The sequence below is a fragment of the Rosa chinensis genome, chromosome 4, assembly GCF_002994745.2.
Source record: "Rosa chinensis cultivar Old Blush chromosome 4, RchiOBHm-V2, whole genome shotgun sequence".
In the NCBI taxonomy this organism is placed as follows: Eukaryota; Viridiplantae; Streptophyta; class Magnoliopsida; order Rosales; family Rosaceae; genus Rosa; species Rosa chinensis.
Genome location: NC_037091.1, coordinates 24,037,734 through 24,060,383, shown reverse-complemented (window position 1 = coordinate 24,060,383; position 22,650 = coordinate 24,037,734).

The window sequence follows — 22,650 nt, the reverse complement described above, 5'->3', positions numbered from 1 at the left end:
AAAGAAACCCTAGGGCGACTAACAATGAAACCCTAAAGCCCACCGGTAAAAATAAAACAAATCCAAAACAAACTAGGAAACCGAAAATTTTGAAAAATAGTAAATTACAGTTTTGAGGCCCTAAACGACCCCGAAAGACCCAAAAAGCCCACACGTCATGGCTTAGCGACGAGTTTTGTTCCTGGCGCGATTCCCTTTCCGGAAAGCTATGGCACGCTCGAATCGGATACCGAATGCGAAAGTTACAATAGTAACTTGGGTTTTCCTCCTTTTGCACGATCTAACTGTTCTTCGATTCCTCTCGCCAACCATTCTACATCAGTCTCCTCCCCCTCCGAATAACTCGACCCCGAGTTCTCTTCAGGATAAAGAACCTCATCTTCACCAAACTCATGCAGATCAGCAACATTAAAAGTGTTAGAAATGCCCATCGAATCTGGAAGTGTAACAACATAAGCATTATCATTGATCTTCTTCACCACTTTAAAAGGACCATATTTTCTGGCCTTCAGCTTGTTGTAGGTACCAACAGGAAACCTCTCCTTCCTTAGGAATACAATCACGTCATCACCCTCTTGGAACACTTTAACTCTTCGATGTTTGTCCGCTGCAGCTTTATACTTGGCATTAGTTTCTTCTAACTTGGCCTTAACTTCTTCTCTAACAGCCTGCACATCTCTAGCCATGCCCTCAGCAGCAACACTAACACCAGGAACATTAGGAAGCTTCACCAAATCAACCACATGTCGAGGAACAGCAGTGTAAACTAATGAGAATGGTGATTTCCCTATTGCACTATGCACAGCACTGTTATAAGCAAACTCCACATGTGGCAAAGCATAATCCCACTGTTTGGGTCGATCTCCACAAACACTCCTGACCATGTTGCCAAAAGTTCTGTTAGTAACCTCTGTCTACCCATCAGTTTGAGGATGAGCTATGCTGCTACGACTCAAGGATGTTCCAAACATCCTCCACAAAGTAATCAAGAAGTAACTAAGGAACTTCGTATCTCTATCAGAAGTAATGGACTTGGATACTCCATGCAAGCGAACCACCTCCCTGAAAAACAGTTTGGCTATATTGGAAGCATCAGCAGTCTTCCTACACACTATAAAGTGCGCCATCTTGGAGAACCTGTCAACTATCACAAATATAGAATCCACACCCCTTTGAGTATTGGGTAATCCCAACACAAAGTCCATAACAAGATCCTGCCAAATAACTTCAGGAACAGGTAAAGGTAGATAAAAACCTATATTTTGGGACTGACCCTTAGAGACCTGGCAGGTGTATCACTTCCTCACAATAGCTCCTAATCCTTCTTCAGCTGTGCCAGAAATACCTCTCCTCAAGGCTAGCAATAGTTTTATCTTGGCCCAAGTGTCCACTCAAACCCCCTCCATGCAGATCTCTGATAAGTTTCTCCCTCAATGATGAACTAGGGATACATAGCCTTCATTCACATAAAAATCTGCAACTGCCTTATTGCTACTGCACTTGGCCCAAATCTCCTTAAAATCAACATCTTTCTCATACAACTCTTTCAAGAGATCAAACCCCACAATCTCCTGAGCTAAGGTGACTAGCAAGGAAGCCCTCCGACTCGAAGCATCTGCCACCCTATTAAGAGTATCAGATTTATGCTGAATCACAAAAGGAAATTTCTGCAGAAAACTCACCCACCTTGCATGCATCTTATTCACAGTTTTCTGACTGTTCAGGTACTTCAAGGCCTGATGATCAGTGAACAATACAAACTCTCTCTGAATCAGGTAGTGCTCCCATTGCTTCAATGCCCGGAACACTGCATAAAATTCCTGATCATAAGTACTCCACTTCTGAAGAGCTTCACTCAACTTTTCACTGAAGAATGCTACTGGTTTCTTCTCTTGTGACAACACAGCACCTACTCCCATGCCACTAGCATCACATTCCACCTCAAACACCTTGTCAAAATTGGGAAGAGCAAGAACTAGTGCAGTACAAAGTTTCTCCTTGATCAAAGCAAAGATCTTCTCTTGTTCTTCTCCCTACTGGAATTTGCCTTTCTTCAAACACTCAGTAATAGGAGCATTAGTGCTACTGAAATTTCTCACAAATCTCCTGTAGAAAGTAGCTAAAACATGAAAGCTCCACACCTCAGAAACTGTTTTTGGAGTAGGCCATTCTCTTATAGCTCGTACCTTCTCTTCATAAACCTGAATGCCTTCTTCTCCAACCACAAAACCAAGAAATAACAGCTTATTGGTATAAAAAGTACACTTCTTCAGGTTAATGTACAGTTTATTTTCCTGTAAATCTCTCAAAACCTGTCTCAAATGTACAAGATGTTTTTCTTTGGTCCTGCTATAGATCAATATATCATCAAAATACACCACGACAAAAGAGCAAATAAAAGGGCGAAGAACCTGGTTCATAAGCCTCATAAAGGTGCTGGGTGCATTAAACAACCTGAATGGCATGACCATCCTTGCTCCTAAAAGCTATCTTCCACTCATCTCCTGGCTTGATTCAAATATGGTGGTAACCACTTCGAAGATCTATATTGGTAAACACCTTGGAACCCTCCACCTCATCAAGCATGTTCTCCAAACGAGGAATAGGAAACCTGTATTTCATAGTTATCTTATTTATGGCCCTGCTATCAACACACATCCGCCATTGATTGCCCTTCTTAGGAACAAGGAGGACTGGAACTGCACAAGGAATCATACTTTCACAAATGAATCCGCTTTTTCAGCAAGTCTTCAATCTGCTCCCTTAAAATCTCATTCTCCTTGGGACTCATGCGGTAATGAGGCAGATTTGGCAAACTAGCTCCAGGCACCAAATAAATCTGACGGCTGAATGTCCCTCATAGGCGGTAGCTCGTTGGGTAACTCATCTGAAATCAGCTCTTCAAACTCTCCCAACATATTCTGCACTTCTTTAGGGATCACCATATCTTCCTTTTCTGCAGCCAACATCCCTTTAATCACCACTGGACAGAAAATTTCAGATTCTTTAAAAGCTTCCTCCATCTCAAATTCACTACTAGATAAGGTCAGAAAACTCTCCCCTTTCTTCGCACTAGATTTCTCAAATTGGCACACAAGAGCCATAGTAATTTTATGACTATTCCACATAAACATCATCACATTATCTCTGCCTTTGTAAGTCACATCCACATCATATTGCCAAGGTCGCCCAAATAAAATATGACAAGCATCCATATCAATAATATCACATAGAACGTCATCTTTATAATGCTTACCAATGGATGCCGGTACTTTGTAGGACTCAGCAACTCGAAACTGTGGACCTTTCTTGACCCACCCAAGGGAATAAGGTGCCTCGTGAGGCTCTATAGGTAACTGCAAATACTCCACCAACTTCTTGGCCACAAAATTTTCACAGCTCTCATTATCCACAATCAAATTGCACACTTTACTATTAATAGAACAAAGTGACCTGAAAATATTGCGCCGCTGCCCATCTTCTTTAGGAGATAATAAAACCCTCTGCAACATAATATTAACATTTTTCAGGAGACTCCTCCACCGCAAACTCAGCCTCATCATAATTGTCATCTCTTCCAACTTCTTCTTCATCTTCATCATACTCTCCTATAAGGGCAACTTGCCTCTTCTCAGGACACACATTAGACCTATGCCCTGGTTTGTTGCATCTATAGCAAACTTCTGTTGCATGTCTAGCATAAGGATTATTAGGCTTCTTATTTGGGGCTCTATTTTGAACACCACTAGAACTGCCAGTCCCGTTAGAAGGAGGATTGAAGCCCTAAAAGCACTTCCCGTATTCTTCTGTAAGGCTTTACCCTTGTTAGTTGAGGCATTTACCAAATATGTGCTCCTTTGATTGTTATACCTCTGGAAAGATGAAGCTCGTGAAGGCTTCTCTAACAATTCTACTTTCAATGCTAGGCTTGAAGCTTCTGCCACAGTCCACACAGTTTGTAACCCAATTTTCTCCGAAATGAAAGGTTTCAGCCCACTGATATAGCGAGCCACCTTCTGACCTTCAGTTTCTTCTAGTTCATTACGCTCTGAATAGCGTACGAACTTAGCGATGTACTCAGCCACTGTCCTAGTTCCCTGGACACATTCAATATACATTACTAAAAACAATTGCAATTGCTTCGAAAATTTGCCACGGCATGACTTTCCGTCGCAAAAGCCATGATTTGCAACGGTATTTGCCACGGTTATCTTTCCGTAGTACCGCTTACAATTTTTTCCAACGGAATTTGTATTATGTCGCATAATTTTAGATAAATTGCGACTAAAGGGAAAATCGTCGCATTATGTATGAGTTTCTTAAAACAAAAAAAAAACAGAGAAAATCCCAAACTCACTTCTCCACAATTCTCCTCGTATCTCTCTCTCTCTCTCTCTCTCTCTCTTATTTCCTTCTCCATCACCAAAACCTCCTCCGCTTGCTTTTCATCTGCTCTCACCGTAGATTAGAATTCAAAAAATCTCATATCGGAATACATCTGCGCTCTCTTTCTCCTTTGTCAATTCAATCAGCCTCATTCACTTAGGTAAATCATGTCACATGGTGAGATCTCAGGTTCGGGTTTAATTTGAGCTTCTATTGTTTAATCGACAGAAAATTGGGAAAGGCGATACATGCATGTCGCCGGAGTGAGCTTGGATCTGAACTGGGTCCTTCAATTGATATTCACTCTTTTTGTTTTAGGGTTGCTACACTTGGTTAAGAACACAGCGTCGAAGTACTTTGAGGTCAACGTAAATTTCGAAAGAGGAGGCGGAGGAGACCACAGTGGTGATTGGACGGTCCAAATGATGATCCATTTGAGCTACGTCTACGAGCAAGGTTTGTTTCTATTTGATTCGATTCATTGATTAATTGGTTTTAATTGATTGAATTAAGTGAATTCTGTTTTCGATTTTTAGGTTTCGTCACAAACCTACAATCTCGATGCGAATCTCTGCCTTCTTCATCTCTATCAGGTGATTTAGAGTTTAGGAATAGAGTTTTTGGTTTTGACTTGTTTCTGTTTGGCTTTTGTGATTTGTTGTGATGGTTTGTTCCTGCAATTTTTTGGTGTACTTTGAGCCAAAACGTGTGAGCACTCAAATTGTTACACTGATATTGGAAAGCTTCTGAAGATGAAGCTAGATGAGGTTTCAGCTAGGACCATGGAGGTATTGGTGGATGCTTTTCTAGTTCTGCAAGGCTGTCCACCTTCTCCTATACTGAGTTGGACGATGAATGAGGTGAACAGAATAGAGATTGCCAGTGAGATGGAAGCAACTGCTGCTGCCTACGGCATTTTCCTTATGTTGCTCCGCTTGGTTCCAAGTGAGAAATTGTACCTTAATTATGCATGTATTTAATGATATTCTGGTGACCTTTTCATATTTTGATCCTTTGTTATATACTTTACCTGCATTTGAGTAGGTACGTTGAGGAGGAGGATCTCGCTATCCAGTTTGGATTTCGATTTTATACTCGCCTTTGCTTTTTGTTATCATGTGTTATGGATTTTCAGTTTCTCCTTAAAAGATTTTTGTTTTATGGTTAGTAATCAATCCTTTTCTCTTTCAACATGTTTTAAAATAATAAGGTTGATTTTGATAGGATGAGTAAAAAATGAGATGGTCGACTCCAGCCTACATTTATCAAACTATTTTTGCATATGATAGGGGCAGATATTATCTGGATATTACAAGCTTAAAAACAAAATTTATTCTCTTTGGTATTTTTGGATAGGGAAAAATTCACCAACGGTGTCTGGACACTTAAGGGACTTTCAGAATGATACCTGAACTTACAAAGTTATTAATGTGATACCTGGACTCATTTTTTCGTATCAATGTCGTACCTATGACCAATTTCCGTAACGGCTCCGTGACAGAAATTGGCCGTAGGTATCACATTGATACGAAAAAATGAGTCCAGGTATCACATTGATAACTTTGTAAGTTCAGGTATCATTCTGAAAGTCCCTTAAGTGTCCAGACACCGTTGGTGAATTTTTCCCAATTTTGAACGTGAGTCACTTAATGAAGACAAAATGACCGATTTACCCTCAAATTCTTTCTTTCTATTCTTTTCTTTTTTTCTTTATTCTTCTTTCTTTCTTTCTTTCTTTCTTTCTTTCTTCTTCTTCTTTTCTGGTTTCTTCTTCCCTTGATTTGAATCATCAAGATTCAAATCATCTTGCTCATCCGATTCCCACCGCCGATCGCCGATCAAACACCTTCATGCACCACAGATGTTTCTGGTTCCCCCAACTTCAAATCCTATAGCAAATTGAAATTGTGCATTAAGGCTTCACCGCACACTCCGAGTTCATCCCCGCCGCCGTCGCCAATGACTTGACCACAACAACCTCCACCATCGCACAACAACGTCATCCTCCGCTGCTTCTCGATTGGGTTTGGGGATAAGGACTGCTTCTTCCTCCACCGCTAGCGAAATCGTGGAGGGTCAAGGCCACATTCTAAGGGCCACCGGCCGGAAGGACAGCCACAGCAAGGTTTGCACCACCAAAGGCCCCAGGGATCGCAGTATCAGGCTCGTCGCCCACACCGCCATTCAATTCTACGACATGCAGGACCGGCTTGGATACGACCAGCCTAGCAAGGTCGTCGATTGGCCGCGCAGGACAGGCAGAACGTGAGCCTCAATTTCTCGATGGTGGAGGCTCCGAGTCCTTTGTTTACTAATCGGCGAGGCACAATGGTGGGTAGCAGCGGAGTGGCGAAGCTGGTGAATAAGAACAGCTTGAATTTTCTGCAGGTGAGGATGGTGTTGAGGCCGAAGTTGTTAATCTTTGTCTACCTAAAATTGCCTCTGATCGAAGTTGGGCTAGAGGCCGAAGTTGTCGGCTAAACCGATGAAGTTGCAGGTGAGGATGGTGTGGAGGTGGTGTTGCATGTCGGGAAGAAGGAGAGGATGGAGGGGTGTGATTGGAGCTGTGATTTGAGAGTGCAGGGCTGGCGGGGTCTGAGTTTCTGATCAATGGTGTATAAAAGGGGGTCGGAGGAGAGAACGAGAGTGGTGGTGGTCAAGTCATTGGCAGCGGCGGCGGGGATGAACTCGGAGTGAACGGTGAAGCCTCAATCCACAATTTCAATTTGCTATAGGATTTGAAGTTGGGGGAACCAGAAACATCTGTGGTGCATGAAGGTGGATTGAGACGCAGCGGCGGTGTTTGATCGGCGATCGGCGGTGGGAATCGGACGAGCAAGATGATTTGAATCTTGATGATTCAAATCAGGGGAAGAAGAAACCAGAAAAGAAGAAGAAGAAGAAAGAAAGAAAGAAAGAAAGAAAGAAAGAAGAATAAAGAAAAAAAGAAAAGAAAAGAAAGAAAGAATTTGAGGGTAAATCGGTCATTTTGTCTTCATTAAGTGACTCACGTGCAAAATTGGGAAAAATTCACCAACGGTGTCTGGACACTTAGGGACTTTCAGAATGATACCTAAACTCACAAAGTTATCAATGTGATACTTGGACTCATTTTTTCGTATCAATGTGATACCTACGGCCAATTTCCGTCACGGAGCCGTTACGGAAATTGGTCATAGGTACGATGTTGATACGAAAAAATGAGTCCAGGTATCACATTGATAACTTTGTAAGTTCAGGTATCATTCTGAAAGTCCCCTAAGTGTCCAGACACCGTTGGTGAATTTTTCCCTTTTGGATATATACTTTGGTTATAGGATTCTGAAAAGTGATATTTGTACTATAGAATAATAGATGGAGACAACATAATCTATACATTTGGTGAAAGAGACTCAAAGGGTACTATACTGTATATGAATATTTCTTCAAATGTAGTCACATGCTTCTTTTTCTTTATCTTGCTTCCAGATATGCCTGCAATATGCTTTGACAAGGAATGAAACAAATAGTAATGAACTCAGAAACCCTTGAAGCTAAAGTGTTGGAGAAGGTGGAGGATAAGTCCAAATCAGAACTTTGAGGCATTGGCTTTTATCATTGATTAGAGTTCACTCGGTTACACTTTAGAGGTATATGTCCAGCACCTCTTTTATCATTTGTTTGCTTGATTTTTTATAGTATATTGATTTGAGTTGAATTATTTACTGATCTTATATATATTGTTATATATCAAGGCATAAGTGATGGAGGAAGTTTCAGAGAATCTTCATAAACAATTGAACAAGTCAGCGCTCGATGATGAAATTAAACATCTCCTGTAAAAGATATCGTAATCATAGACACAACAAGGTGCTCCGATAGGGGTAAGTACTATACTTATTCCCCCAGTGAGTTGTATCTATGCTTTTACTGAGACTCATAAACATTACAACATTTGTTGGCTTTTGGTGTCATTACCAACACCATCTTTTGCAGGAAACTGAAGCATATGAGAAGCATAGATATCAACTCCAACTCGAGGAGGCCATTAGTAACAATGGCAACAAAACTTGCTCATTCTTAGTTTACAAGGTATGCCGATCTGTTTCTCTCTCTTCTCTATCCCTCTACGTTTTCTGTGTGTCTTTTGATTGCTATGCTTTTTGATATGATTAGAAACTAGAACTTGAACAGAAGCTTGAAATTTTGGATTTTTTTGATTGCTTGATTCAAATCACTATCGCTATCATTATTATCGGGTTCAAATAGTTTTGATTTTTTGGATTGTTTTCATTTTCTACGGCTTTATCTTCGATCTGAGGGATTTGATTGTGTGTGGAACTCTGTTTGGTTAGTGAGGGAGTGAATATATGCTTCTGATATAGCCCTCAGGTTGTGTGTGAAGATATTCTTCATCTCTTAGTTTTGTTTGTGATGGGCTTTGTGGCAAGTAGACTGACAAGTATATGTTGTAATTAGTAGTTGACAATACAGGGACACTAATGAATTATGTAATAGTTGATTAGAAAGGAACATGTGATCCAGGGATAGGTTTTGGGTGATAGATTTCACTTTTGGACAATAGATCTTGTTTGGACATCTATAGCCTTTGGTTTGTGGCACAGTTTCTTGCTTTGAAGCAGCTAATATTCTCAATTTTCTTTTTCCTTTTTTATGGTCAGTGAGAATGTATGTGATGCTAATGCCCGTCAAAGGTAGTTGTGCTAATGCCCTTATACTCGAGCATGGGGAAGGAGTCACCCCTATCTTCGATGTGGGACATAGGTTGTTCTTCTGATGCCATATTAGCTCTCTTGTTTGTGTAATTAGATGGGCTGTGCCAGCCTTGCCCCGGCGCTGGGTGGCCGGGGTGACATCGCATACGAGTCATGCCATGGTGGGTCGTGAACCCGGCCCATGGTATAGTACTGGGGAGTACCGAAGGATCTTAATTGATAGTGCCAAACCTCGTGGAGACTTCCCTAGTATGTACAAGTCCCCCAAGTTCCCGTCCAAGATGTTTCTTGGGTGGGGACTTAAAATATTTAGTCACAAGGTTTGGCACTAGCCTGTAGGGAGTCCCCCAAGTTCCCATGCAAGAGATGTCTTAAGCGGGTTACGATGTAGGTAGCTAATCTACAGTGCTCCCAATTTAACCCGTAAAGGTTAAAGAAAACCTCCGGGTACCGTTGAGGGACTTGAGCCTCCGATACCCGATGGGGTAGAATGAGGGTTGGAGCCTCTGGTACCCGATGGGGTAGAATGAGGACTGGAGCCTCTGGTACCCGGAAGGGTAGAATGAGGGTTGGAGCCTCTGGTACCCGATGGGGTAGAATGAGGACTGGAGCCTCTGGTACCCGGAAGGGTAGAATGAGGGCTAGAGCCTCTGGTACCCAGAAGGGTAGAATGAGGGCTAGAGCCTCTGGTACCCGATGGGGTAGAATGAGGGTTTGGGCCTCCGATACCCGGAAGGGTAGAATGAGGGCTGGAGCCTCTAGTACCCGGAAGGGTAGAACGAGGGCTGGAGCCTCTAGTACCCAGAAGGGTAGAATAAGGGCTAAAGCCTCAGGTACTCGATGGGGTAGAATAAGGACTGGAGCCTCTGGTACCTGGAAGGGTAGAATAAGGGCTGGAGCCTCTGGTACTCGATGGGGTAGAATGAGGACTGGAGCCTCTGGTACCCGGAAGGGTAGAATGAGGGCTAGAGCCTCTGGTACCTAGAAGGTAGAACGAGGGTTGGAGCCTCTTGTACCCGGAAGGGTAGAACGAGGGCTGGAGCTTCTGGTACCCGGAAGGGTAGAATGAGGGTTTGGGCCTCCGATACATGGAAGGGTAGAACGAGGGCTGGAGCCTCCAGAAGGGTAGAATGAGGGTTTGAAGGGTTGGTGGTGCATGTCCTCCACGTGGAGCAGGCTGAGTTGCACAATAAATGCCCGTGTCCCATCAACTAACGGTTTTCGAGATGTGGGACACGTGTAGTGATGCTTTGGAGATTGAATTCAAGAGGGAAACAGACTGTTTAACTTCGCACAAATTGCGAATTTCTGAAAACACTGAGAATCTGTGTTTTGCTTTTTTTTCTCTCTGCTTGCTTCTACTGTTGTCGCTGTGAAGAGTAAAGACAAAGGCTTTGAGGCTCAATCATGGAGAAAGCTTTAGCCAGAAGAGTGATTGTAGAAAAGAGGTAAGAGAATGTGGTTTGGGTTTTTTTTTTTTTTTTTCAGTTTGCTCAGTTTGGTGTGTTTGTGGGTTTGCATTTTTCTGGGTTTTGTCTGATTTGCGTGGGATTTGTGTTTCTTCGATTTTGCTTGTGTTTATGGATCTATTTGGAATGAATAGTGTGAAAGTGGGTAAAATTGGTATGGCCGATTTGTGTATTCTGGGTTTGTAGGTGTTTTTGGGGTTGTTTTGTTATTTTTTTCTTCTTGTTTGATTTTCTGGGTTCTGAAAATGGGGGGTGATCTGTGCTTTCACCAAGCCGTAGATCCTGAACTTAGGCTAATCCTTGTGTTTCTGATTCTAGATATAGCGAATTTTGAGGTCCCGGTTGACATAGTTCTAGGATGGAATCAGAAACCAAGGCCGGGGATGCGGGATCGTCGTATCAGTCTTCTGCAAGGCAAGCGAAAGCGAATATCGACCTGTACTTGGAGCGAAGTAGAACCAGGAAGGAATTGGCGGAGAATATCGGATCCTCGACTGGGTTATTCTCGGAGAGTAGTGAGGAGACCGATGAAGGTGAGAGCGAGGATGGATCTGCGGAGGCGCCGGTAGTCACAGTGGTTATTCCCGAGGGCATCCCGAAACCTAGGTACACCTTAGTAGACGGGACCGTTTGCGACTAACCTGGGAGAAGTATGACTATGAATGAGATCATCGCCATGAGATTGAAGTGGGGAATATCGGACGAGGTAGAGCTTAGGCCTCTCAAGGCTGGAGAGATGGCTACGAATCCTCCCCCAAGATGGGTGGCGCTGCACGAGAACCAGCTCCACCAAGGGCTATCGCTACCGCTACCCCGGTGCCTACAATATATATTTTGCAGATGCTGAACCTGTCACCGGGGCAGTTGACTCCGAATGCAGTTCGACAAATATTTAGTATGATGGCCATGTGGGACTTGTGCCAGCAAGGGTGGCCTTCCATAAATGAATTCCGCGCGGTACACAGGGTTATGTACTCAAGGAAGCAATCGTGTATAGGTACTCTGACGTTTGCCGCCAGGGACTATGAGCCCTTAGTTACCGATATGCCTACCTCAATGAGCAAAAGGTGGAGGAATAAAGTATTTCTTGCTGGAGGGCGGTGGCAAATTAAGAATAAGAAGTGGCACCTGACCAGTACTTTCCAAGCTATCGGGGACCAGGCCTATTCATTATCTGAGTTGGAAAGGAAAAGGATAGCCCGGGTATACGTTGTTTGGAGTGAGGAGGAGAGAAGCTCTTATAGATTCATCCGGTACTCCATACTTGATAGGCTACGGCCAGGGAAACTCCCCGGTGAGGCTTATATTTCTGTTAATATGTGTATGTGTAAGTCATCATTTCCTTTTTACTTTAGTGACTGACTTTCGAATTGATTGTAGTGAAAGCACCGAAAAGGAAGGCCCGGAAAGGTAAGGAGGACGACAGAATGGACGACAACCAGTTGATGGACATGTTGATGAGCCAGGGAGAAGACGCCCTTCACATTGAAGTCGACCTGGAGTCGAAGGCTACGGGTCGCTCCGTTGAAGAAACCCTATTGGAGATCACTAATGGAGGATACGGGGAGCCTGACTCTGATGCTCCCGTGACCCAAGTTGAGCAGCCTTCTGCCGGGAATGTTGTCACCATAGCTGATCCCGGAAGGGAAAAGTTACCGGTCTCTGTATCTCTCTCTTCTCGGTCCGCTAGAAGCGATGAAGTCATGCTTCCAGATGAGAAGAAGAGATCACATAGGCACCGGCACCGAAGCGAGGATAAGCAGGAGGTGACCTATACCGGCCGGAATGTCAAAGAATCCGTGGCGAAGAGGCAGAAGAAAAATCAACCGGGACCAGAGTCGCCGCTCTCGCTTGGCATGTTGTCTCCTGCCATACCGGTAATCCCTAAGAAGCCTATTAAACAACTGTTGAACGAGTACGGGGTTGCTGATGAAAAGTTCGTGTGGTCCATGCTCGCCGACCTGAAGGATATAGACCTCGATCGGGTGCGGGCCAGAGACAATACCCCGCAAGAGAATTGTCGCCTTGCTTGGGAGTCAATGATGCGGGTATGGGACTGCTTTACCCTTGTCTAACAACTTTTTACGGTGTTGCTAACGGTATGTTTGCAGGCACTTTTCAATGTGTAAAAGATTGATGCCAGCGAGGAAGATACGCACCTGAAGGAGGAGGTTAGCAGTCTCTCCGGGCAGGTGAAGTATCTGCATGGGGAGAAGGCCAAGCTGGAAAAGGAGCGAGAGTCCTTAAAAGAGAAGATTAAGTCCTTGACTCCGATGGTTACTGGGCTGGATGCGGCGAAGCGACGAATCGCGGAGCTTGAGGGCGAAATGTGTGAGGCGAGGGATGAGGTGACGAGTACCCAAGACTCTGAAAAAGAAGCTGCAGAATCTGCCAAGTCATGGAAGGCAAGGGCAGATCATCTTGAGGAGCGCCTTCCCGTGGAGAGGCACAAGGCCATGGAGGAGTACAAGGGCTCCCAACAGCTTATTGATATGTTAGCTGCTGCTCAAGACAAGGCCGTGATCATGAAGTTCAGGGAGTGGGTGGCAGCCGGGTACCAAGATGAAACCAAATTCAGGTGGGGACTTCTTGAGAAGAAGAAGAAGAAAGACAAGGAGGCGGCAACCAAGTCTGGTGCCGGTGGATCCCAGAGTACCGCTTGCGAGCAGTAGTCCTTAGGGAACAGATTTATATAACCATCACTTTTTTTTTTTTTAGTAGAAATTATCCTTGCCCTGAACAATGGCTTAATTCCTTTGCCTGGTAGTCCGGGTTTTTTGTGAATGGAAATTTTTTGAACTTGAATGGGAATTGAAAAGGAATTAAAATTTCTAGGATTTTATACCTTGCCTTGAGCATTTACTTGCATCACTTATTACCGGAATAGAGTAACTGACAATAGCTATGTTCGGGAATGCCCGGTGTACGTAAAAAAGTGCTAGAAATGGTCTGAATAATTCATTTTTCCATTCAAGTACCACATGGTGGTTAATACAGAATGAGTACCCGATGGGTAGCTTGCCATAGCTGTATGGTCAAAAAGCAAAAGCTAGGACAAGATGCTCCGGGAGCTACTTGTAATAGTACCGTAGGCGCTGGGTATTCCATGGATGTTGGGAAACGACTCTGTCCGTGTCCCGGATGTAAAAGGTTGCAGGGCCTACCTCTTCGATGATCTCATAAGGGCCTGTCCAGGATGGATCCAGCCCGCGAGGCTCTGGGTAGACCTGCTTCATGACCCAGTCCCCCAACTTCAATGTCCGGGATTGTACCTTGGCATCATAATAACGAGCTATCCTCAGCTTGTTTGCCAAGTTATGCATATGTGCCACATCCCTTCGTTCCTTGAGTAAATCAGCATCTAGTTGTAGGCCCTCTGAGTTGGTACCCGCATTGAAGTATTCGATCTTGGGACTCTGGATTTGTGTTTCAATGGGGAGAACCGCTTCAGATCCGAAAGCCATGCAGAAAAGGGTCTCCCCGGTGGCCTCTATTGCTATGGTCTTGATAGCCCACAATACCTCAGGGAGTTTAGCAGCCCAAAGACCCTTGGCTTCATCGAGCTTCTTCTTCAGTATCTTCTTGATTATCTTGTCGACAGCCTCGACCTGACCATTGGTCTGGGGGTGAGCCCGGGATGCATAGAGGATTCTAGTGCCCAAGTTTTCGGTGTAAGCCCTCAACTCATCATTGTCAAACTGGATACCATTGTCCGTGACTATGGTGTCCGGGACTCCAAACCTGCAGTAGATGTTCTTCCACAGGAAGTTTTTTACCTTTTCCGTGGTGATAGCGACAAAAGGTTCTGCTTCTACCCACTTTGTTTGGTAGTCTACAGCGACAATGGCGTATTTGAATTGTTCCACTGCTGTGGGAAGTTTACCGATTAGGTCCAGGCCCCACTGGCAGAATGGCCAAGGTGTAAGGAGGATGGAAAGGGCAATGGGTGGTGCCCTTGGAATATTTGCATACATTTGGCACTTGTGGCAAGAACTAGATATTGTTTGAGCTAGGGCCGACATGGTAGGCCAGAAATATCCTGCCCTTAGGGTCTTATGTGCAAGAGACCGGGCTCCAGCATGGTTACTGCATACACCAGCGTGTATGTCCTTCATTATTTTGTAACCGTCCTCCGGTGTTACACACTTCAGGTTGGGGAAGCAGTGACCTCTTCTGTATAATTTTCCGTTCATGATCGTGTATCAAGCTGACCTTAGCTAGAGTCTCCTGGCCTCGACCTTATCGTCTGTGCTAGACCGTCCACCATGTACTTTAAGATTGGGTCCATCCAGGAGGCTGTGTGGTTCACCGTGAATATTTCTGACACCGTTTTAGAAGTGCTAGGCCTTTCTAGTATTTCGACCTTGGTGGCCCCGTAGGTAGGACTTGGAGAAGTTGCCGCAATCTTAGCAAGGGCGTCTGCCTTGTCGTTCTCTGCTCTCGGTAGTTGGGTGAAAATGTAGGAGGTAAATCTCTGAACCAGTGCCCGGGCTAGGGCCTGGTAAGAGGACATGTGGGGCTCCTTTGCCTCGAAGTTACCGCTGACCTGGTTCATGACTAACTGAGAATCACTGAAGATACTAAGGTGCTAGACACCTAGTTCCCGGGCGATTTGTAGACCTGCTATGAGTGCCTCGTATTCTGTGGCATTGTTGGATGCCTTGAAGGCAAATTTGAGGGCGTACTCGTAGACTTGATCGTCCAGGCTAATTAGCAGGATACCGGCTCCACTTGTCCTTTTGTTAGACGCTCCATTAACATACAATCGCCAAGTGCTTGGTGGAGGTGGATCCGGGGCTGGTGGCCTAGGTGATCCCGGGGGTGGGTTATGAGAGGGAATTGACTCAGAAATAAAATATGCCGCTGCCTAGCCCTTCATAGTTGTCCGGGGTTGGTACTTGATATTGAATTCCCCCAATTCGATGGCCCATTTAATTAACCTGCCCGATGTCTCTGGCTTCTGCAAAAACTGCCTCAATGGGCGATTAGTGAAAATGGTGATCGACTGTGCCTAGAAGTAATGTCTAAGCTTCCGGGCCGATACCAGGAGAGCCAATGCTATTTTTTCAATGTCCGGGTATCTGGATTCTGCACCAGTGTAACCTTTTCCAGCGTAGTACATCGGGTACTTACAATCGGAGTCCTTCCTAATCAGAGCGGAGCTCACGGCCGTCGAAGATGCCGCAAGATATATGTAGAGCATTTCTCTTGGAACAGGTTTGTAAAGTAGAGGTACCTTTGCCAAGTATGCCTTTAGGCTAAGAAAAGCAGCTTCGTGCTCATCGGTCCAAGCTATTACCTCGACATGCTAGGTGTTTAGCAGCTTGAAGAAAGGAGTACACTTTTCTGTCAGCCTGGAGATGAATCTTGACAGGGCGGCTACTTTACCTGTAAGAGATTGGACCTCGTTCCAGTAGGTTGGGGATACCATGTCTAATATAGCCTCCACCTTCTCTGGATTGGCCTCAATTCCCCTATGGCTAATGATGTACCCGAGGAACTTTCCTACCTCGACCCCAAAGATGCACTTCTGTGGGTTAAGCCGCATACCGTTACATAATATGATGGCGAAGACAATTGACAAGTTGCTTACGTGATCCTCTGAGGTTAAACTTTTTACCAGCATATCGTCCACGTATACCTCAATGATAGTACTGATGACTTCTTCAAACATGGAGTTGACAAGTCGCTGATAAGTGGGCCTGCATTCTTCAATCCGAAGGGCATGACCTAGTAGCAATAGAGACCTTTATCTGTGGTAAAGGCAGTGTGCTCCTCGTCTGCAGGGTTTATTCAAATTTGGTTGTATCCACTGAACGCATTCATGAAACTGAGTAACCGGTACCCAATAGTGGAGTCAATTAGTTGGTTAATTCGTGGGAGCGGGAAGCTATCCTTAGGGCATGCTCTGTTGAGATTTGTGTAGTCCACATACATGCGCCATGATCCCGGAGATTTCTCTGGTACCATGACCATGTTGGCTAACCATCGGGGGTATGTCACTTCCCTGACAAAGTTGATGGCCATCAACTTCTTCACTTCAACCTGGATAGCCCGGTACTTGTCATGTGTGAAGGCTCTTCGCTTTTGTCTTACCGGTGCTGAGGAAGGAATAATGCTAAGGTTGTGCGTGGCTATCTCAATTGGTATACCGGGCATATCCTCGTATGACCAGGCGAAAGTGGATGCGTTAGAGCGGAGGAAAGAAATCAACTCTTCCCTGATAACCGGAGGTAGCTTGGTACCTACCTTGACAGTCATGTCCGGGAACTGCTCTGATAGTACTACCTCTTCAATGTCTTCCACTGCACCGGACCTTTCTTCGTCAGAGTCGGTATCATCTCTGGGATCCTCGTACCTGTCTGTCAGAGGGTTAGTAGCTATGGGCAACATCTCAGACTTTCCCTTGCCACTAGATATAGTCAAAGAATAGCATTTCCTCGCCGCAGCCTGATCACCCCAAATGGTGGTGATGCCAACCGGGGTTGGCACCTTCATTACTAGCATGTGACCTACAATGAAGGTTTTCAGACGCCAGAGTGTCGGTCGACCCACGATAGCATTATAGGATGAGGCACAATCAACTACAATGAACTATGTTTTGATGGTTGAACAATTCGGACTCTTCCCTACCGTGATCGATAGGTAATCTGATCCGAGTGGCTGGACGATATCTCCTGAAAAGCTAATGAGGGGCTCATTATCTTGTGACAGCTTGGCCCTTCCTCTGTTCAAAGCTTTGTATGCGTCGTGAAATAATACGCTAACTGAGGCCCCGGTATCCACGAGTACCCGGGACATTATGTAATGGTCCATTTGGAGCGTGATCAAGAAGGGATCATCATGGGGCATCTTTAGATCAGCTTCCTCCTACTGCAGGAATGTGACGGATTTCCACCCGGTGCATTCGTCTTGTTGAGGACCTTGTGGAAATTGAAAACTTCCGGGTGACCGAAACTAGAATTTCGCTTCTTCCTCTGGGGAGGCAACTCTTTCGGGCCCCCACCGTGGATCGTGAAGATCTGGCCGTACACTTCTATAGCTCCTATCTCTTTTGCCGGCAGGTACCGTTGAAGCTTGCCCCTCTGGATAAGCGACTCGAGAGTATTTTTTAAAGCCACGCAGAGATTGGTATTGTGCCCAGCATCCTCGTGATATGTACAGAACCTTCCGGTATCCTACTGGGTAAGTTTACTCTTCGAGAACTTCCTCGGTGGTGGTCCAGGTATCTCATCATTGTTCTCGTTCCAAATAGTCTCGTATGAAGCGTTGAGGATAGTGAACACCTCGTACCGGGGTGGTTGTGGCGTTCGCGGGGCCTGCTATGCCCTTTGCTCCCGGTGAGGCTGAGTGGTCCCGTAACTGTTGGACCTGGACGAGGACTCTTTGCTTCTCTTTCTCGAGGTATGGGGTGACCGGTCCTGACTATGGACCCACTCCCTCTTTCGTGGCTCATCCCTGACCACTGGGGGTGTCCCCATACGTTTCGAATTCAGCCTGGGCGTGTCTGATGGATGTAGCCATCAGCTTGTCGTAGTTAGCCGGAGGGGTATGATTAACCCCGTAGAGAAATTCTCCATGCCTTAAGCCCCTCCTAAAAGCCAGCTCCGCCAGTTCCTTATTAAGGTCCCGGCACTTAGTGGTAGCCACTTTCCATCGATTAACAAAAGACTTCAAAGTTTCATTCTCCCCCTGCTGGACCTTTAGCAGGCCCTTTAGGGTGTGTATCCCATCGGTATGTAAGATGAATCGAGCTACAAACTTGTCAGCTAGTTCCTTGAAGTTCCCTACAGAACCGGCCGACAGTTCGTAGAACCAACTCAAAGCCGCCCCTGACAAGGTCTCCTGGAACATATTACAACACACCTCATCCGTATATCCCTTGGCGCTTGTTTGCGATTGAAAGGGATGTAGGTGCTAGTATGGGTCTCCAACTCCCGTATAGTCAATCTTTTGTGGTTTTGATATATTCGCTCAAATGGCGCCTCTAACTTGTTGGGTGAAAGGACCGGACGGTCCACGTACGTGGTCAGGGCTCTCCGGGTGTCCTTATTCTCTGTGGCCTCTACCCTTGCCTGTAGGGTACGTAAAGAGTTGCTCATTTGCAAAAGCAATGCCGTGTTTGGGTCGGTTACCGGTGGGTCACTTTGAACTGGCTGTGGTAACGTTGGTGGTGGCAGATGCCTCAAGCTTTCTGGGAACAAGTCTACCGGTACTTGGATTATCCGGTGACCGCTTTCCATAGACGAGGTTGGGGCAAGGCCGGGGCCTACCGTTACCGGAGCAGCATTTACGTCTGTTGCTACTTGGGATGCTCCAGCCAGGGCTTGGGTGAGTGCCTTATTGTGCTTGTGCCTCCTGTCCAGTGCTCGGACCAGCGCAGTGTTTTCATCTTCCAGCTCCTACGGTCTTTGTTGCCAAAGGCGGTTTGTTTCCCCATCGGTTCTTTGTTGTTCCAGATTAATCCTGGCTTGTTCCCGGAAGGCTGCGATCTCCGCTCACATAGACTCCAACTCCGATACCGGAGCTACCTGATCCGGGGCCTGCGGGTGCTGGGTGATTGGTGGATTGCCCGTGCTCTGTGGGTCCAACAATCCGAGACCATGCATTTCCCTTCCGACACTTGGCATTTCTGTTGATGAAGTACCCGGAGAGAATATCAGTGCCCGGGCGACACTTCTACCCTCTCCTGCCATTTTTTCCGGCACGGTCATGATGGCTCACCCCTATTTGGCGGGCCAATGTTTCTGGTGGCTTTCTCCGGGTACTTCACACAGAATGTTATACCGTCCGGGATACTGATCCAACTCCTAGATCCTGAATCAAGAATACAGCGCTAGAGGGGTAAACCGTACCGGACGGTTTACACCTCTCCGATGCCTGAGTGAGAATCTAATATATAAGAGTATCAAGTAAATAGTGGATAAAGGAGTTATTACCCGTCAAAGGTAGTTGTGCTAATGCCCTTATACTCGAGCATGGGGAAGGAGTCTCCCCTATCTTCGATGTGGGACATAGGTTGTTCTTCTGATGCCATATCAGCTCTCTTATTTGTGTAATTAGATGGGCTGTCCCAGCCTTGCCCCGGGCGTCTGGTGGCCTGGGTGACATCTCATACGAGTCATGCCATAGTGGGTCGTGAACCCGGCCCATGGTATAGTACTGGGGAGTACCAAAGGATCTTAATTGATAGTGTCAAACCTCATGGAGACTTCCCAAGTATGTACATCAGCTGTTTCATTCTTCGCCATGTTTTAACGCCCTGCTTCCTCTGCTTCTTTCGAGTATTCTGCAACTTATCCCACTAAACTGCAACATTACTCTTCAAACGCCAGGCAACATGCTTAACTTGCTTGTGTTCAGGAACCTCCCTAATCTCAAAGAATTTGTCCACCTGAATTTGCCAATCCAGATAATCTTCCACACCCAAGTTGCCCGAAAAGAATGGAATTTCGGCCTTGACTTTGTAATCCTGGTCAGCTTGTACTGGTTGTTCAGGTTGTACAATTTCTTCTTCAGAATCAGATTCTGAACTATTAACAACAACTTCACCACATGGAGCCCTAGCTCGCTGGCCTCCTTCCCCGCCTCTATTCCGATTGTTGTTGTTATTGTTGTTTCTTTCTCCCAACAGTCCACGAATTTTTCCAATCTAATTGTTCATGGTGTTGATGGCAGCGGTAAACGCTACTGTAAGAGAAGCGATAAGAGCATCAAGATCTACTTTCGTGACTTCACCCATTGCTACCAAGGTAAATAGGAGAGACAGGGAAGACCTGCTCTGATACCACTTGACGCAGTCAAAACAATAACCTAGGTTTACAAGCAATAAACCTAAACAAAGGGTTCTGGAGTCTACCAGAGATAAAAGAGAAAATTCTCTATTTGATTGATAAAAAGATAATAGATAGGTTCTGCAGCTGCTTAAGGTTGCTTATATATGAGAAAAGAAACCCTAGGGCGACTAACAATGAAACCCTAAAACCCACCGGTAAAAATAAAACAAATCCAAAACAAACTAGGAAACTGAAAATTGTGAAAAACAGTAAATTGCAGTTTTGAGTCCCTAAACGACCACAAAAGCCATAAAAAGCCCACACATTGTGGCATAGCTAAGAGTTTTGTTCCTGGCGCGATTCCCTTTCCGGAAAGCTATGACACGCTCGAATCGGACACCGAATGCTAAAGTTACAATAGTAACTTGGGTTTTCCTCCTTTTGCACGATCTAACTGTTCTTCGATTCCTCTCGCCAACCGTTCTACATCAAAATACCTAAGGAAGAACTCTTTCTTCCATGTCAAGAAAAAACAATTTAATTCTTATGTCTGGAATGGGATCCTGGATAGCAGGAGCATTTTAAACCAAGGAATTATATGGACAGTTAGTAATGGTACACGAAATAGATTAACTGCAAAGGGTCATCAAGGTACTTAGGTTGTATCCCAATAGCCTAGAATCAAGTCTGCTTTCCAAAGTCAATGGGTGGACTTGGAATAAGACCAGCTGCCTACTTTAATAATGCCGCAATTACTAAACTTACTTGGAAAATAATTTTTGAACCTGATAATTGGTGGGATCAAATCATGAAAAAGAAATACCTAAGGAAGAACCCTTTCTTCCATGTCAACAAAAAACAGTCTAATTCTTATGCCTGGAACGGGATCCTGGATGGCAGGAACATTTTAAACCAAGGAATTAGATGGATAGTTGGTAATGGTAAGAGTATAAATTTTTGGACCTTAAAATGGGTCTTTCCTTTCCCTCTCATTAATCTCATACCCACTACTAGAATAATGTCATTAGACATCGCCACTATTAAATCGGTCAAGATTGCACCTGATGTTAAAAAACGTGCTAACATCAGTTTATGAAAAAACCGATTTCTATTGTTATTATGGACATCAATCACCAAATTAAACAATGTGAAAAGTTTCGTTCGAAAAATTTTAAAAAATGCGGAGGGACTAAGTTTAAAAGTTTGAGAAACGCGGGGTCTAAAATTTTAATTTCCCCCAACACTTAGTCACTTTATCTAAAAACTTTCAAACCTTAATTGATAGACTCTCATTCTGAGTCTCTTACTGCCTCTTTCACATCCCCGACCTCAGCTCCTTTTCCAACCTAAGCTCGTTCTCTGCGTTCAGCTCTTTCTCTCTCGCTCTTCCCTGAAACCCTAGCACTCTCCTCCCTCTCCTGCTCTGTTTCCATGGCTACTATCTGTCCCTCATTGAACTACTGCCTTCGTCCCCTTACCGGCGCCATCGCCTCTGTCGGTGCTTCTCTTCCAACGCAACTACGTCGTTGCTCCGAGATCCGAACCCCAACTGGTCCAACCTGCCTCCAAGGAGTTTATCCTCCTCGATTGGTGCGACTTCGAGCACCAAATGACAGGGACGGAGGAACCGAACACAACCGCAATTACAATGGCGCAACCAGCATCAGGTACTCTGTTACTGATTGATTCCATTTTGAAATATATCTGAGTTTGGATTGAAGTAAGTTTCTTCAGTTTCACTGATCAAACAAAAATTTTCGTACTTCAACCCATGCTCTATTTGTTTGTTGTTTCCAATGAAGGAGACTCATACACACTCTGTTAATTTCCACAATGTATTTCAAGTAACTTTGATTGCTGATACTCACTCATACACACTTTGTTCTTTGTTTCTGGGTTTGCAGATTCCCGGTTCTTCCTACTCTCTCTCCATCTCTTCTGATTTTTATTTCTTTTCAGAGTCTCTGAAAGATTTTGTTCAAGATCTAAGAATTCACTTGTTTGTGATGGTAGTGACACTAATATTGTTCTTTGTTTGATTTGAATTGACTGGGTTTACTTAGGTCTCTTTGCATTGGAGAAATGGATGCCACGATGCCCATTTGCAAGACTGTTACTCCAACTCCAGTGAGTGCCTATATTTTCTGAAGCTTATTTTGATTTGGATCTGGGTTTTGAATGTACAGTTGTGTTCGGATTAGTTGGAATTTGATGTATATATAGAAGTTCACTACAGTTCTGTTAGCCTAACACTGGGAAAGCTTTCATTTTGGTTGATTAGAGCTTGTTTTTTATTCATGTGTT